The 18,538-nt window shown below is 43.2% G+C and overlaps 1 protein-coding gene across 2 annotated transcripts in view; it reads left to right on the plus strand.

Annotated features, from left to right (window-relative positions):
* NTAQ1 (N-terminal glutamine amidase 1) overlaps positions 1 to 18,538 on the plus strand; it is a 226,724-nt gene that overhangs the window by 205,513 nt on the left and 2,673 nt on the right. The gene's annotated exons all lie outside the window — the stretch shown is intronic.

Here is an 18,538-nt window from a genome sequence, read left to right on the forward strand (position 1 = left end):
AATCGGGCAATATTAGTTGTTTCACAGTGTCACAGTGAGTATTAAATGTCATGATAAATGACAGCATTTAGCATAGTGGTTGGCAAATAATAGGCGCTCATCGAATGTTAATCATTATCATTACTTTGCTTATCGCTTAAGCGGAAAGTTAAAACCCATTTGCTAAAACTCATTTTCCATGGCCATTGTGGGTAGAATGTTTTGCTGTCATTCAGGTGTGGATTTAGATCCTGGCTGTGCCCGCCACTGCCTGGATGATGTTGAGCAAGTGAAACTTCTTAGAGCCCCAATGTCTCCCATACAGTGGGAACAGTGTCTTCTTTGCAAACTGATCATGTCTAATAAGAGAACCCAGTATGGAGCTCCTGGGTGGCTCAGTGGTTGAGCATTTGCCTTTGGCTCAGGTTGTGATCTCGGGGTTCTGGGATCAAGTCCTGCATTGGCATGGCCACAGGAAGCCTGCTTCTCCCTCTGTCTGTGTCTCTGCCTCTCATGAATAAATAAATAAACTCTTTAAAAAAGAGAGAGAGAGAGAGAACTCAGTATGGTGCCTAGTCCAGAGTGGATGGTAGCTAAGAAAAAAAATGTGAAATGGGAAAAATTAGGTTTTTTGTGCCTTGTCCGTGACTCCCTTTTCTTGTGGTGCCTCCAGAATGGGGGTCCAGAGTCTTATGCTTTCCCCTGGTCCAGCAGGGACCTCCCACCAGATTTCTGCTCCTTCCTTGAGAAAACTTCATCTTCTAGATCATTCCCTTTTTTATCACCTTTCCTAAATTACTGGTCATTTGTGGCATCCTCTAGCACCTGTGACAAAATGGGCAAGCCAGGAGACTCATTTGAGCTAAGGGGTAGTGAGTAATAGTTAATGAATGCATTGATTTTTTTTTTTTCTCCCCCAGGGACTTTTCTTGCATTTTGAACAGAGGCCTTTAATCTTGGAATCCTCCTCATTTTAGGATAAGAGAATTTTCTGGGTTTGTACTCATTTTCCTGTGAAGGTGAAGACTCCACAGTTAACAGCAGAACCTGGGCCAGAAGTCAGGTTTTCTGATTTCTAGTCCAGATTACTTCCTGCGGAAAGAGTCACGATGGGAGTCTTGGGCTTCAAGGTAGCTGAGCTGGGAAAAGAGCTTTGGTAGTGATGTGCCTTGAATGTGAACCGCCCACCGAAATGTGCCACAGAATCAGCCAGTAATAGCTTGGGGGTGGGGTGCAGGGATGAGTTTCAGATTTCCATTTTTTAATTTAATTTTTGAGGTGGTTTTATTTTCTGGATTAAAAAAAAAAACTTTTGTTGATTTGCACAGGGAAAAATAAATAGATTCTAAGTTACAGGAAAGGTCATTTCTATTCCAAAGTCCAGACATATTCAATTACACCCTCATTAAGAATAAAATCTCCACTCCCCAGTAACTGAGTTTTTCTCAGGGGCCCCAGCGTGGTGCCTGGGACTCCTCCGGGCCTCTAAAGCGTGCCTGGCAGACGGAAGGGGCCATGCATTGCTTTAAACCCTCTCAACTTACTGCCAGTGAGCCTGAAGCTTCAACCCACTTTGTCCCCTGAGGGATTGCTTCTTTTAGGGCCCTGTGAAGAGCAAACCTGAAACCTGAAGTCTGGTGATAAAATCATCATGTATTAGTGCAGTGGTGAGGTGGTGAGGCGTGGGAAGGGTCCAGTGGGAATGGAGGTTGGGAAGGGTATGTTTTGATGGAAGGGGTGGGTTGGATAAAAAAAAAAAAAAAAGATTGAAGAAAGAGGAGAAAACACTTCTAGAGCTTAAGATATTTCTTGAATGAGCCACTTCTGGGTGGGAACCTTAGTTTAAGGAATAAAGGAGGAGGTATTACTAAGAACAGAGCTGTGAGAAGGTTGCAGAAGTGAGTTTCACCTCCTACCTGACTTGGCTGGCATTGCCTCCAGAGTCAAAAGTTCCAGGCTTGTCACTCTGAGACCTTTCAGATTCTCCCTCACATCGTATTTGCCTTTTGGGGCTGGCTGTGGGAAGAGGTGAACAGTCAATGGACTTAACTTGCAGAGATATTTTTCCCTTTCTTTTTTTTGTTCCCAAATAAACTTTCAAGCAAAAAAGAACTCACAGACCTTGACCCGATTCATGTCTAACCAAAGCAGGACTGTGGGAGTCCAGTGCCTATAAATCAGCTTTCCTCTCTGAACGCCTCAAAGAAAATCTTCCCCAAGGCAATCGCCTCAGCCAGAGTTCACACACGCTGACCAGCCCTTTGAAATTCTGTCTGCAGATAATGGCAGTCACAGCCAGCCTGTCTTACTGAGAGAATCCTGTTGGCTGCGATATAATCCAGAAGAATCCCCAAGGTGGCTGACGAGATTTGCCTTTTGGAGGAAAAAAATATAACAAGGACTATACCACATTTAACATTGTAGTGTAGAGAGGTCTTTAATCTTGCAATCCTAGATATTTTAGGATTTTAAAATTAGGAAGATCATTGTCTTCAAGTTCAATTTATTAAGTGAACTGGGCTTAACGAGGATTCAAGCACTGTCTTTTCTACTGATTTTGTTATTGACATGGACTTTTCTTACCCTTGAGGTCCAACCAGATTTCAGGCTCTGAAGAGCTAACACTGGATTGTCTGGGGCTCAAGTCAAGGCCAGTTTGGGGACACGGAGTAAGGGAAAATCTATGTGTGTTTTGATTTTCTAAGTTATGTATCCAAATCATTGTTTTAATCTGTGATATCAGAATCACCTGGGACATGTGCCTAAAATATTTGCTTAAAAAATTACTAGGCTCTACCCAATCTGACTGGTTCAGAAATTTGAGGGAAAGGTGGCAGCCTAGAGCTTTACATTTTATACAATTTCTCCATGTGAATCTAATGCACACCAAAGGTTGCTTTTTTTTTAAAATTTTTTTATTTTATTTTATTTTATTTATGATAGTCACAGAGAGAGAGAGGCAGAGACATAGACAGAGGGAGAAGCAGGCTCCATGCACCGGGAGCCCGACATGGGATTCGATCCTGGGTCTCCAGGATCGCGCCCTGGGCCAAAGTCAGGCACCAAACCGCTGCGCCACCCAGGGATCCCCCAAAGGTTGCTTTTAATGAGACTCAGCTTCTATAATTTCCATTACCTGTTGTTTTCCATCTCCAACCTAAATTTCAAATTCTTGGGAAAGACTATGACTGGCTTCACGTTCCAATGACATGTTGCTGAATAACAAATTATCCCAAAACGTATGGGTTAAAAAACAATTCTATCTTATGATATATGAGCCAGGAATTTAGGCAGGGCTCAGCTAGTGGAGCTGATACAGGGCTGAAGGATCCACTTCCAGACGGTGCATTCCCATGACTAGCAGGTCATTTCTAGTTGTCAGGCAGGAGCTTAGCCAGGTCATCAATGGAGACACCTCAGTGTCTTTCACATAGGCCTCTCCATGGGGGCTGTTTGGCTTCCCCACAACATAGTTGGTGGGTTCCAAGAGCAAATATTCTGAGGGGCTAAGATGGAAGCTGCAAGCTTCTTTGGACATAGCCTCAGATATCAGATAGCATCACTCTACCATATACTGTTAGGCAAGAAATTAACAACTACCAACCCAGATTCCAGCATAGACGAGACACACTTCCTCCCCTCGATGTGAGCAGTATGTGCACAGAAAGAGGAAAGGAATCAAGGGTGGACACCTTTGACAATTTTCTACTGTGCCTTGTTTGGGTCAGTTATTGACTCAGTCATGGACAAAGGGAGGGGAACATAATACAGATTTAGTCACTAGGGGCTCAACCTGGCATATTGAGGAGGGCACCCATTGAAGGGGGAATTGTTATAAATCCTGCAGGCACTCTAAGGGATGTCTTACAGATCATCTCGCTTGAGCATTTACTCAAATTAGGAAGTGCCCTTGGACATTGGCTATCCAGAAGAGCTAAACCTCTTCTGACCTTTCCATGAGGCACCCTGTTCCATTTTCAGACAGTTATAGTTACGTAAACGTCATTCTAGTTCTCTGTAATACCCATCAATTATCCATTAGCATAACACTCAACTATGGATTGTTTTTCTAGACTGCAAGTTTTTCCATCAGGCTTAAACTCTTCAAGGCCTGGGCCTGTGTATTTTGTGTATCCAGCCTCCTAGGCGTACAATAAGTGCTAAGTAAATGCATGTGAATGTTCTTGAATGAATAAACACATTTACTCTTCCCCATCTACATATAGCAAAGTTGACTTTGATGTGGGTATTGAGTTCCTGTCTTATAGTTCATCATTGCTCTCATATTTTCTCTAAGCAAAAACCACCTGAAGTAATTTATAGTTAAAAGTGCAGGTGATAAATTAAGTGAACACTGTCCTAAATATTAGCAACTGAAGCTAAATTCCTTAAAGTCATAGGAGAAATTTTACCATTTTGGAGCTAGGATTGAAACAACCATAAACAAAAGTATTATGTGCTTTGTTGTTGTTTAAAGAAAAAGTCAGCAAACTGTGCCTCCCAGCATCCTGGCCAAATCCTGCCTGCCACCTGTTTTTTTAAGTAAAGTTTTACTGAAATACAGCCATGCCCATTTGTTTCCTTATTGTCTATAACTACTTTTGAGCTCCAACAGCAGAATTGAGTTGTGGCAGATTATGTATCCTCTCAAAGCCTAAAATATTTACTATCTGGCTTTTCACAGAAAAGGTTTGCCAACCTCTGGTAAAGGGCTTTTCTTACTCCATTTGGTGTTATAAGAAATACCATAAACTGGGTGACTAAGAAGCAACAAACATTTATTTTTCACAGTTCTGGAGGCTGGAAATCCAATATTAGGGTGCCAGCGTGGTTGGGTTAGGGCTGTCTTCCAGGTTACAGATTCTCATTGTATCTACATAAGATAGAAATTGGACTAGGCAGTGATGTGGACTCTCTTTTGTAAAACAATTGCATTCATGAGGGCTCCACCCTCAGGACCTAATCACCTCCCAAAGGTCACACCTTCTAATATTATCACATTGGGCATTAGGATTTCAACATGGGAATTTTGGAGGTGAGGTGGAGGCATGAACATTCAGGTCATTGTAAGTCTTCTCCTGATCCCCTTGATCTTGGGTCTTGGTTATTTTATTTGGAAATGCTGAAGGAGTCTTGTTGCCACATTTCTATATTTCCAGAATTTTTTTTCCCAGTGGAAAAGAACTCTTCCCCAGCTTGTCCATGGTGGGGTCTCCAGGGATGCTGAAATTTAGGTAAAAACCAAGTAGAGGTCCTTTACTTGAGCAATTAATAAGAATAGATCATGAACCAGCATAAGGAGCAGCAGACTTTTAACTTAAGAGAATGGGCTTGGGACCTATCAAACTCTCTAGTAGGCATTTATTTGTTCTTTGGTTGTCTAAGTTTCATTCCTTCTTTCTTATGGCAATAGCAATTTACTGACTTCTGGGTAATTACCTCTTCCCACTAAGTGCTGTCTTGGTTAACTCAAGGTATCCTGCTGTGCCCTACCCAAGGTTAGACATATGACTCGAACTAGGGCTCTTTGACCCAGAGATGGACAGAATGTTGAAGTCAACTCATCCTAGTAATGGTGGCCTGCAAAACTATCCTTCTCTTCCTGTTGCCTATAGACCTCAGGATACTCTGATCCCTGCCAAACTTAGCAAGCCTTCCTTTAATTTTGAGAGCCACCTGTATTCTTTCAATACTTCCCTCTCTAAGTAAAATTAGTCAAATTCTATTTCTTATAACCAAAGACCCTAAATGGTACAAATAAATGATAATAATAAGAATATGAAAAAAGAAATGTTCTAATAAATAAAAATAAATATAGCTTATAAAATTAAAAGAAATTTTAAAAATTATTTATCTATGAGAGAGACACAGAGAGAGGCAGAGATATAGTCAGAGGGAGAAGCAGACCCCCCACGGGGACCCTGATGTGGGACTCCATCCCAGGACCTCAGGATCACGACCTGAGCCAAAGGCAGATGCTCAACCACTGAGACACTCAGGCGTCCCAAAATTAAAAGAGATTTAAACAATGATGATACCCAGTTGTATCAAGGATGTAGTGAGACACATTCACACAAACTTTCTCTAAGATTGTTAATTGGTGTTTCCTTTCTGGCAATTATTTTTTTTACAATATGTGTCAAGATGATTTAAAACGTTTATACCTTTTGACCTAGCAATTCTGCCTTTAAGCATTTGTACCAACAAGAGAACAAGAGACAGAGATAAAGATTTATGTAGAAAGTGTTCAGTGTTACTTATAGTAAAAGAAATAGGAATTGACTTAAATATTCTATATATTAGGAAGATGGTCAAGTAAATGAAGGAGGTGGTATTTTTTTTTAAAGATTGTATTTATTTATTTGAGAGAGAGAGAGAGAGAGAGCATGAGCAGAGGGTTGGAGGTAGGAGCAGAGGGAAAAGATAAGCAGATTCCCTGCTGAGCAGGGAGCCTGACATGGGGCTCAATCCCAGGACCCTGCGATCATGACCTGAGCCAAAGGCAGATGTTTAACTGATGGAGGCACCCAAGTACTACTGAAGGAGGTGGCATTATGTCGTAGTAAAAATATGGGCCTTGGAATTGGTCAGTCTGGCTTTAAGTCCTGTTCTGCATCTGACCAGCTGTGCAATCTTGGACCAAATGCTCAGACTTTCATCTGTAAAATGTAAACAAAACGATATATCTAATTGTGGTAGCAGGCCTTCCAAGATGATATTGATAGTGCTTCCTGGTATTCATGTCCTTGTGTAGTTCCCTCCATATTGGAGAGACTGACCAGTGTAACCAGTAACATACTGTGAAAATGATAGACTGTGATTTCTGAGTCCAGGCCATAAAAGACATGTGTCTTCTATATTGCTCTCTTTTGGATTACTTGCTCTGGGGAAATCCAGTCGCCATGTTGGGAGGGCACATAAGCAACCATACGGAAAGGTCTATGTGACAAGGTTCTGAGTCCTCCTGCCAAGTGAGTGAGCCATCTTGGAAGGGGATCCTTCACCTTTGGTCAAAACTTCAGGTGGAATATGCTGGATAACTGGCTGACATCTTGACTGTAATTTCACAAGAGACCTCCAGCCAGAACCATTCAACTGAGCTACTCTCAATTCCCCGGCCCACAGAAACTGGGTGAAATAGCAAATGTTTATTGTTGTTTCAAGCCACTAAGTTTTGGAGTAAATTGTTACACAACAATAAATAACAGTTAACTTCTCTGAGCCTCAGTTTATTCATTTGATAAATGGGGACAACACTGTCTGGCCTAGCTTTTTGTACAGAACAAATATGATTAGTGAAAAATTACAGGTCTACCATCCTTATCTGAAATCTTAAGAGCAAAATATGTTTGGGTATTAAGAATTTTTCAGCTTTTAGGGGATCCCTGGGTGGCTCAGCGGTTTAGCGCCTGCCTTTGGCCCAGGGCGCGATTCCGGAGTCCCGGGATCGAGTCCCACGTTGGGCTCCTGGCATGGAGCCCGCTTCTCCCTCTGCCTGTGTCTCTGCCTCTCTCTCCTCTCTCTATGACTATCGTGAATAAATAATAAAAAAAAAAAAAAAAGAATTTTTCAGCTTTTATTGAAGTAATGGGGTGCATACTATACTATATATTCTGAAACACCCTGTTGGGGTCTGATTCAGCACCTCATAATCAAACAGTAATATTCTGGCATGAAAATGTATGAGTATGCACCCGAAATGGATAAATAAAGACTAAAAATGGTTTCATGTCAGTTTTTGCTATCAAGATTTGCTGCCACATAAATCCGCTGCCAATATACAAAAGGAACAAAGAAGAAAAATTGGTTTTCAGAGCTTTTTTGATTTTAGAATTGTGGTTGGAGATTGTGATTTGTATGTTTTTTTATCATCCCAGGTTGATTTCTTTCCAAACACTAGCTCCGTATCTTATCTAGCTGGTATCTGATTATCTTTCCCCATTTATTTACATTAATGAGGAAGAGACCAATGTGGCCTCCATCACTATTTGGAAACCTAAAGGGTGGTAGTTTGAAGCACTAGAAAAACCAGAGTTCCAACAAGAGGATCTCTCCCCCTTATGAATTTAGTTCTCATTTCTGGGTGAACACCTGATAGTCATGACCCTAGAGGAGACCAGTGAATCATCCAGTCATGGGGTTTAGAGATGATTCAGCAAGATTGAAGTGGTATCAGGAGTGCTTTTGGCTGAAAATCTGGAAGGTACTGATTACACATCCAATTATGCAACTAGTCCTGAGGCTTACATTGTGGTACAGCCTGATTCTCACCCAAATTAAGTATGAGACAGCCCTTACCTGGTAGGTCATGATCTTCTGGTCAATCTCAGGCCTTGGGAGTCTAAGGAAATTGTTCCTGCCAAGATCGTTCTCTTTCCTGTCTGCAGAGAGTGGAAGATCCCTGTGCATTTTTACCCTCACAACATCCTCCTTTTCCTACGGAGCAAGGTCAGGAGTGATTTGGGTGAAGCAGAAACAAATCCTTTGTCATATCTTCTTGAAGTGTGTCTACCTTCATGATAGGAGGGAGGTACTTCCCTGTGCTGAATCAATTCCTAATTTCCAACATTCAATAATTAGGGACTCATTCAAATGCAATAAGACTTTCCTCCCTCTTCTTGGAGGCAGAATAATGTACCAGAAGTAGAAGTCATGAGCTTGGGTTCAAACCCCATTTCTGCTGCTGACCATGAACTTGGCCAAGTCATTTTATCTTTCTGAGCTTCATTTTTATCCATCAAGTGGGAAATAAAAAGGAAGGGGCTCCATTAGCTTTAATACTTTATAGTTATATTTGAGAAGCTATCTGTGAATTCCTTCCATTAATTCTCGATTCATCCAACAAATATTTGTTGAATACTTATTGTATGTACTATGCTAGACATTGAAGATACACTATCTCTGCCATTATTTTACATCCTAGTAAGATAAGGCAGCAAACATTTAATTCTTAAAAGAGGAAGTGGAGGTAGTAATAAGTACTACAAGTAAAATAAGTACTACAAGTAAAGTAAGATAACAAACTAGAGAGTAAATGTGGGGCAATGTGGGAGAGTACACTAGACAGTGGTCAGGGAAGGATTCTTGAGGGAGGTGGCATTTGAGGAGAAACCTGATAATTGCTTGACAATATTTGTTGAACGTATGGATGAACAAGAAGGAGATAGTCATGAGAGTATATGGAGGAAGAACATTCTAGGCAGAGGAAATAGTCAATGTAAAGATCCTGAGTTGGGAATGACCTTGGCATATTTGAAGACTAGAAAGAAGGAGAAGGTGCTGAAGCCTAGTGAGTAGAATGAGTGGTTAGCAAGAAAGCCAATGTAACCAGGGTTTTGTAGGTCAGGTTAAAGGGTTGGGTTTTATTCTGAGTGCAAAGGGAACCATTGGCAAAGTAACATAATCTGATTTACACTTTAAAAATATCATTCTGCAATGCGATACTGCTTTTGACCCATCAGAATGGCTAACATGAAAAAGACAGACAATATTGAGTATTGTTGAGGATGTGCAGCAGCTAGAATTCCCATACACTGTTGGTGGGAGCAGAGATTGGTATGGCAAGTTTGGAAACTGATTGGCTGTATCTATAAAGCTGAATATATGCATACCCCCAAAACCCATCAGTTTCGTTCCTAGTTACATACTCAATAGATAGTTGTACAAATATTTACCAAAAGCACAAAATAAGTTCATAATAGCTTTAAATGGGAGACTATACAAATGCCCATCAAGAATAAAACAGAAATGTGAATTGTGGTATCCTTGTAGACTTGAATACTATTAGCATCAAGAATGGGCAAACTATAACTACACATAACCACATGGATGAATTTCACAAAGTTAATGTTGAGCAAAAGAAGCTGTATTGAAACTAATACAGCTAATCTAATCCCATTTATATGAACTTCATAAACAGACACAACTAATATGAGGGTTAGAAGTCCAAGTAGTTGTGCTTTTGGAGAGTCTAATGACTGGTAGAGGTATGAAGGGGCCCTTCAGGTGATGTGATATCCTATTTCCTGACCTGGATGCTGGTTATATGAGTGTGTTTGGTGTCCTTCTCTAGTCATCCCTTTACTCTTATTTTCCCAGGCTAAATGGATCTTGAGCCCAGAGGGGTAGAGTGAAGAATGTGGGAGGATATTTATCTCTGGCCACCATAGAGCAAATGTCTGCTTTCCCATTTACAATTGCAATTTTCTCAAAAGTGTTGAGCAGATGAGATTCATCCATTTTACAGGCAAGGGCATTGTAGCTTAGTGACCTGCCCAAGATCCCTCTATCTATAGGGAGAGTTGAACTTAAGTCCAGGTCCTTAGATGCTTTTCATGAGGCCCACTACTGTTTCCGGTTCTCTGTGCTGCCTTTCTGGATTGGACCAACTGGTCCCTCAGGCCTCCTTCCAGCTCCGTGACTCAGAAATGTTACATTTGCATTTGAGAATTTGAATCTTGAAACGAATCTAAGAAAGTCAGTGCCTTGACCATTATGTTTATTTATAGAGCCTTATATCTAATTATTTTGTAAAGTTATGTTTTTGATTAAGGGGATAAAAATATTATCAGTTAAAAGAAAAAGATGGAGAGATCTGGTAAACTCCGAGGGAAGAAATGATGGTTTTCATTGTTAGATTTTTCTCAGTCCCACTGCATGGACATATGGAATTGTGTGTGACACATTTTTGCTTTAACCACAAAATTTCATGAATTTTCAGTCACTGAATAACGAAATGAATCATCATTCTAGATGAAAAGGAGGCAATTTTGAGGGCAAAGTATTTCCCTGGAGACATTTTGAGAAACTAAGGCCTTGACCACGTTCACCAGAACCAAGCCCTTCTGCGATAAGTGTCCCATGCCTTTGGTATAGGACACTTTGGTATGGAAGAGCAGGTCATGATGTCCCCATAGAATGAGGAGCTAGTTGCCAAGAATCTGAGATCTCTTTAGTCTCATTTTCTATATATCTACAACTATAGCTAATAGCTGAACATTGTTAATAGGCAAGTAAGAGAGTTTTCTTTTTGGCCAGTTGAACAGGGAGTGTGGGGCAACAAGGAGAATAGCATTTACTGAGTGCTTTCTGGGTGGGCCCTCTGCTACCATTTTATTTGTTACCTAGTCAAGTGGAGGCTGTTTTATTCTTCCACATGTAGAGACCCCATAAATATGGAAGTGAAGCCTGAATTTTTTGAGGTGGGAAGCCATTGAAAGGATTTAAACAAGGAAGAGATCTGGCTGGGTTTATCTTCTAGAAAGATAAATGGATCTATGGCTCCCTTAACCTGGCTCGGATTGCTCCTAGCAGGGGACAGAAGGGGAGACGTTGGAGCCAGGAAGAGTGGTTAGGGGGCCTCTTGTATAGTCTGGATCATTGCATCCCCATGCACTTCCTCTCTCCCAAATTTACAATGGCATTGTAAATTTAAATTTTAAGTGTCATTGACATTTAAAATGTCATCATACATCTTACTTCTACATCTGTTATTATCCCCACCATTCATAGTTGCTACTTTTGCTTTGGACATTTATGGTCGTCTTGGGTGCTTCTCCTTCATCAAGCCCTGAGAAGGAGGAAAACATCATAATGCCTAAAATATATTTGGCAACCATGTCCTGGGGGTGTTGAGTGACTTGCCTAGGATCTTCTTTCACGTGGGAAGATCTGGAGGATGACTGCTCAGGATGCTGTGTCTCATCATCATGTCCACTGAGAAGATGGGTTAAGGGCAAGTACCCACCATCCTCCGTGACGGACATGAGATGTGAAGACCTGGAGACTGGGGACATTGTCTGTCATGGGTCCCGAGAGTGAGGGACAGTGGGGAGATGAGGGATTGACATGGTCCCCAGTCAACTTGTGAAAGAGTTGGGTGGTGGAGGAATGTGCATACGTAGCAACACCCTGAATGCCTTTATTTCTTCTAACATTCTCATTTTGTAGGTGGGACAATGAAGGACCAGAGACAGGAAATACATTATGAGAGTAACTGTTATAAATTGTTAAGTGCTGGCTACTGTATGAACGTGACCTTTTTCAGTCCTTGTGGCAATCCTCTGAGGGAGTGTGTTAATTTCCTAGGGCCGCTGTAACAAATTAACACCAACTTGTTGGCCTAAAACACCAGAAATTTATCTCCTAGTTCTGGAGGCCAAGGTGTTAGCGGGACTGCCCACCCTCCAGAGACTCTAGGGGAGAATCCTTCCTTGCCTCTTCCAGCTTCTGGCAACTCTACATATTCTTTGGCTTGTAGGGCTGCGGAACTGCAAGCTCTGCTCTTGTCTTCACAAACCCTTCTTCTCGGGGTCTCAGATCTCCTTCAGCCTTTCTCTTATATAGACATTTGTCATTGGATTGAAGTTCTGCCCAGATAATCAGGATGATCATCTTGAGATCCCCTGAGGAACTACATTTGCAAAGACCCTTTTTCCAAATAAGGCTATATCTTTGGGGGGCCCATGATTCAATCTACTACAGAGTAGGGTAATCATCATCTCTAGTTTACCAATAAGTCACTGATGCTCAGAGAGATGAAGAGAACTTCCCAAGGCCACAGAGTCTGCAGATGGCAGAGGTGGGTTCTGGAGCCATTGCTCTTTGCAGTGCACTATATTTAAAAACAATATTAATGAAGGTAAACTCACAAAGAACACTTATGTGTATTCACTCAGTTAATTCTCTCAAAAACCCTCTGAAGAGGCAGGTGTTATCATAATCCCCATTTTAGAGATGAGAAAACTGAGAAACAGAGAAATTGGTTAATTTTCCTTGGGCCACACAGCCAGTGAATTGCAGAGTCAGGGTGAAAGCTAAACATGTTGGCTCAGTCTGTTCTCATCCACTCAGATCTGCCTTATCGGCTCCTCCATCGACATGAAAGTTCACTGTAGAACCATTGTTAGACATATTTTCAGTGATGGCCGAGGAGCTTTAAAAGGGGTTCTGAAATATGGTCCCCTAAGATCTAGTGGGTGAGACAGACTATAAGCAAGATCATAGATCCTTGGAACTTGTACAAAACCCCAGGGCAAGGAATACTCTCTTCTGTGACTCCAGAGGGTGGGAACTTGGGACAAACTTCCCCTTCCATTTGTTTTGTACTTCTCTGCTGATGGCACAGCACCCTGTGAGTCAGCCAGGCTAGCAGCTGTTCTCTCTTGCTTCCTTGCTACCCCCTCACCTTTTTCTATGTCCTATTAATGACCAGTTCCCAGTGGATTCCACCTCCTTGTTTCATGTGTACTCCCTTCCCTTTACACCTCACAGTTACCTTAGTGGCCCCACCTCATCATCCCTCTTAGGGATGGAAACAGCTTCCCATCTAAAGTCTCTGGACTACTCCATGCTTCCACTGGCTGCCTGCAATACTCACATGGATAAAGACCACTATGCCCTCCCATGCCAGTCAGCTTTCTCCCCATAAGTCTCCCCTTCCCCAGTGTCATTCTAAGAATGTACCTTCACTCTCCTTTGTGCTCGTCCTAAATGCCTGGATTGCCAGCTATCCATCCATGTATCCATCCATCCATCCATCCATCCATCCATCCATCCAACAAATCTTTGTTGATTGCTTCTTTGTGTCAGGTGCCAGGGAAACAGATGTGAAAAGGATAGCCATGTTCTCTATTCTCAGAGAACTTCCATTTGGGTGGGGGTGTCAACTAAATGAACTCAAGAAAGCAAACAAAACAATAAATAATTGCGATAAAGGGTATGAAGGGAAGAAACAAGGAGCCAGAGAGAACAATGCAGTGGGCTGGGTGGGGGCTATATTAGGGTGGTCAGGAAGGGTGCTGAGGAAGAGCCAGAAGTTTCTTGTGTTGAGCTAGGTAATGCATGTTCAGTGCTTAGTAAATGGGCAAATCCATTAGCAGTCTTGGTTTTGCTCTTCAGATAAGTAGGCCAAATAAATCTATACTCCAAGTGGGGATTCTGGGTTTTTTCCTCACTTGACAAAAGATAAATGTCTCAGAGACTCTGCTAATGAATTCTGCTATTTTTCTCCTTGATCTTATCTTGAGCGTGGATGTCTCCACCTTACTTCCCTTCCAACCCCTTTTGGAAGAATTTGATTTTACAGTTGTCCTGAGGTCGCCCTCTTGTCTCTGAATGTGTGCCGGGCTGATGGGGCTGTTGGGGACACTGCAAAGACAGCCTTTGAGTTTGAATAGGACAGACCTTCCTGTCTGCATCTTTTTAACTTAGAAACACCTTGAGCACTTGAATCCCTGTCTGTGTCCTCAAAGCACCATTTTTTTTCTGGACCGCTGGCTTGTTATGGGAGCATTACTGGGGAATTCTGGATTGCGAGCCCTGGAATTCTAATTAATTTAAATCAGTGAAATCAGGGGGAAGAGAGACTCATGGATATCTTTAGGGAAAACAAAAACCAAATTCCCCACATGAAGAGAATAACATGGCATTTGAACAGGAGCCTAGAATTCCTATAAGACTGCGTGAAAGCTGACATTTCAGAAACCAGAAACTCCCTTCCCCCCAACATCCACAGCATTGGATTCACTCTCATGACGTCACCTCAAAAGCTTATGTTGGCAAGATCAAGAATAGGACATTACTGATGACATTGTGTTAACAGATTAGTTCTCTTGCATAATTTCTTATGCCTGACCCTAATTCCTTCTCCATTGGCATTTGGCAGATACTGTTCACTCTGGACTTTCGGGAAGCCACTCGGAAGCAGTGTCTTGTACACATTGGCCTTGGAGTCCATGTGGTGTTTGCTAACCCCTGTGAAATGGTTGAGTTTAGCTTTGTGAACGTTTACTGAGTATCTTTGCAGTGCCAGGCCCTGTGGAGCTGAAGTGGGAATAGAGATGAAAGACATGGTTCCTGCCCAGGAGATGCCCCTGATGAAATGGGGAGAGAAGGAGGAGTCTGTGCCATGTGGCTCTGCCTGGGGCAGAGGAGGGGGAGTGCCTTCTTGTGGGAGACAGGATCTGCAATGGGCTGAATGGTGCCTCCCCACAAATGCATGGCCACCTGGAACCCAGAATGTGATTGTATTTGGAAATAGGATCTTTCAAGATGTAATAGGTGAGGATCAAGATGAGAGCGTGCTAGTTTAGGGTGGCCTCTAGAGCCAATAAGAGGACGCATGTGGAAAAAGGCCATGTGACACTGGAGGCAGATTCTGGGGTGATGGAGCTACAAGGTAAAGAATGGCAGTTTGTCTGATAATGAAGCCCTTCTGGGTACCCAGAGCAGCCTGTATATTCCAGTGACGTTCAGGGCCCATTCACTTGTGCATCTGCTCCTTCATTCTGCAAACATATCAGCACCATTTTTGTGCCAGGTACTGACTGAACTTGACCTAGAGGTTCTTAGGGACCAAGACTCTTTTGCCTCCATGAAGAGCTCCTCTTCCAGTTCTGGTAACAAGTGTCTATGGTGCTACAATGTGGAAAGAGCTGGAATAAAGGGAGAGAGGAGAGAGGATGTAGAAAGGTTGGAGAAGGCTCCACAGAGGAGGTGAAGGCCAGGTAAGAGTTCACTAGGCAGGGCAGGGAAAGGCATGGCAGAGGGAATGGTGTGTGCGGAGGCACAGAGGTCACGTATGGCACGTTGGAGTGGGGCAAGGTTGTGTCAGACATCCTGAGGAGGACACAGTATTTAAGTAAAACCAGTAACAGTCCTTGTCCTCAAGCACATTACAGATTTTTGTTATAGATGGTGAAGTTAAATTCAGCTGCTTTTTTCCCGTGGATGCTGTTTTCTCTACTGGCTTCTCTTCTGCTCACTGGTTTATGTTGGGACAGGGCGTTTGATATTTTTGTTAGTGTTTTCTTGCTTAACTCTTGTTCCACTTCATTTTTGCCCCGTTCCTTGTTGCCTGTTGAGATGATTAGTCAGACTATCTGACATTTTTTACTTAAAATGTTTCAGCTTAACGGCTGCTGGCTAAATATATTTTGACCTCAGCTCTGGACTGTGACTCTCTACTCAGCCAGGGAGCTGAAGGAAGCCTTGTGCCAAAACCTTCTCTCTCTTTGGACTGAGATTATCCTCAGCAGATTGGAAAGCATACATTATGGCTTGAGGGGAGTTTTATAACCCAGTTCAGATATAGGGCTTGGCCAGGGGAGTGCCCAGATGTGTGAAAGCATCTGCCACAGAGGAGTCTCACTTGATGCCCAAAGTTGGCTTGCCATGTGTGTCCAAATGTGTTCAGCCCTGGTGCCATCTTTCTTTATGAATTCGAGGGGACAATTTACTTAGTTCTTCTGTGCCCCAGTGAGACTTGGACAAGCTCCAAGTGGCCACAGACTTGGGCAGCTTATTAAGTTTTGGATTAAGATGAAGGGGAAGGAGAGTTTAGGCATTAGCAAGTCTGACTTAAGGAATTTTGGTGGGCACAGAAAGAGTTTATAGACAGCAAGACTCCTACTTCCAATTGCAGGCAAATGGGACCCTCTAGGAAAAGCTCCTACCTTCCAGGCTTGACCTAGTGTAGGCCATGCTACTTCTTCCCCAGAGTGGGAAAGGGGAAAGAGGGAAAGACACAGTGATCCCTTAGCAGAGGATCTGAGGAGCTTAACCCAAGGACTATCCACAGTAATCTCCAAGTGGAGATTCTAGAAACAGTGTGGATTCAGCAAATTCATTCTTTAATCCATTCATGCTATACTTACCGAGGGTCTATAATACATGTAACTGGGCCTGAGCCCAGCCTGGGAATGCGGAGGAGAACAGGACAGATATGAGCCTGGAGGGGAAGGCAGTGATCAAGTAGGATGAGGGTCTCAAGGGGGATATATAGGGACATTTAATAGGAAAGAGAACTGACCCAGACTAGGGTGGGGGTGCATGGAGGGCCTCTGAGACAGTGAATTTTAATCTGGCCAGTGAGGTATAAACTCAAATTATATCAGGCAAAGAGGTGAGAGAGTGTGGATTGGCCCAGGGTAGTGAGGAGAGGCACCTCGGAGCTGGGACCTGAGGGAGGTGAGGAAGGGAGCTCTGCGGGTGTGGCATCTGGGCCAACCATGTTCTGGAGGAGGGCACAGCAGGTGAGAATGCAGAAGTGTGAGCCCAGAGGCAGGTGTGGCTGACGCTGAGTCTGGGGAGTGGAGGGCAGTAGTGGACCTGTTGGGAGGTGAGAGCAGAAGGGGAACAGGGTGAGGTGGCAGGAGCAATCTTGAGAGTCTCTGAAAGGCATCTGAGAAAGCTAGGAAGGCTTTGGAGAGGGTTTGTTTGTTTTTTTTTTTTTTAATGAAGAAAAAAATTTTATCAAGTCTTTAAATTTTAATTCTAGTATAAGCTTTGGAGGGTTTTCAACAGGGAATGACCCCTTCTGATTTATATGTTTGTGAAAGACACCCCAAGCCACTGGGGAGAGATTCAGGAGCGGGGGTAGAAGCAGAGACACCAGTGATGAGTACAGATGAGAGAAGATGGAGGCTTGGACCAGAGGGAGAGCCAGTGGCCAGTGAGGCAGCTGGGCCCCTGCAGGCCTGAGCCAAACGGAGTGGAGTATGAGGGAGGAGAGTCAAGAGGAGCATCCGAGGCTTTGGGCCTGAGAAGCTGGGACACAGGGATTTCTCTCTCCCAGGATGGGAAAACCTACTAAAGGAGGGGTCAGTTTGGCGAGGAAAACGTGATGGTGAACATGTTTGTTGTGAGGTGTTTAACATCCAAGTGGAAACCAGGAGCGAGCAGTGGAGTCAGGTGGGGAGTCGGCAGTGCTGACCTGAAATGAAAAGCCACACACTAAGGGGCCTGCTCCCCTTGGGGGTAAGGGTAGATGCAAAAGTGTTGGGGCTAAGCACTGGGGTACACCACCATTTGCTAGTGGGAAAGAAGGAGAAGAGAATGAACTGCAGGGAGTAAGGAGAGAGAGGCTGAGTGGTGTCCCAGAGGCAGGGTGAGGAAGGCATTTTAAGATGGAGGGAGGGAGAAGAAGGAAGCCCCTGCCCCTCCCAAAGCTGAAGCCAAAGCAAAGGCTTTGAAAGCTAAGAAAGCGGTGCTGAAAGGCGTGCACAGTCACAAAAAAAGATCCCTACGTCACCTACATTCTGATGACCCAAGACCCTGCGGTCTCCAAAGGCAGCCCAAATATCCTCAAAAGAGTGCTCCCAGGAGAAGCAAGCTTAATCACTATGCCATCATCAAGTTGTCCCTGACTACTGAGTCAGCCATCAAGAAAATAGAAGACAACAAACACACTTACGTGCATTGTGTCAAGGCCAATAAGCACCAGATCAAACAAGCTGTGAAGAAGCTCTATGACATTGATGTGGCCAAGGTCAACACCTTGATCAGGCCTGATGGAGAGAAGAAAGCATATGTTCGACTGGCTCCTGACTATGATGCTTTGGAAGTTGCCAACACAATTGGGATCATCTAAACTGAGTCCAGCCAGCTATAAATCTAAATATAAATTTTTTCGCCATAAAAAAAGAATAAAGATGGAGGGAGGGTTGTCTGTGTGGCATGCTACCGACTGGTCACATCAGATGAGAAATCATAGATGCACTGCCATTTAGGCACTGGAGGTGTTCCCCATTACCTTTTGCAGGGAGAGCTGGGATTGAGG

This window comes from Canis lupus, chromosome 14, assembly GCF_048164855.1.
Source record: "Canis lupus baileyi chromosome 14, mCanLup2.hap1, whole genome shotgun sequence".
NCBI lineage: Eukaryota > Metazoa > Chordata > Mammalia > Carnivora > Canidae > Canis > Canis lupus.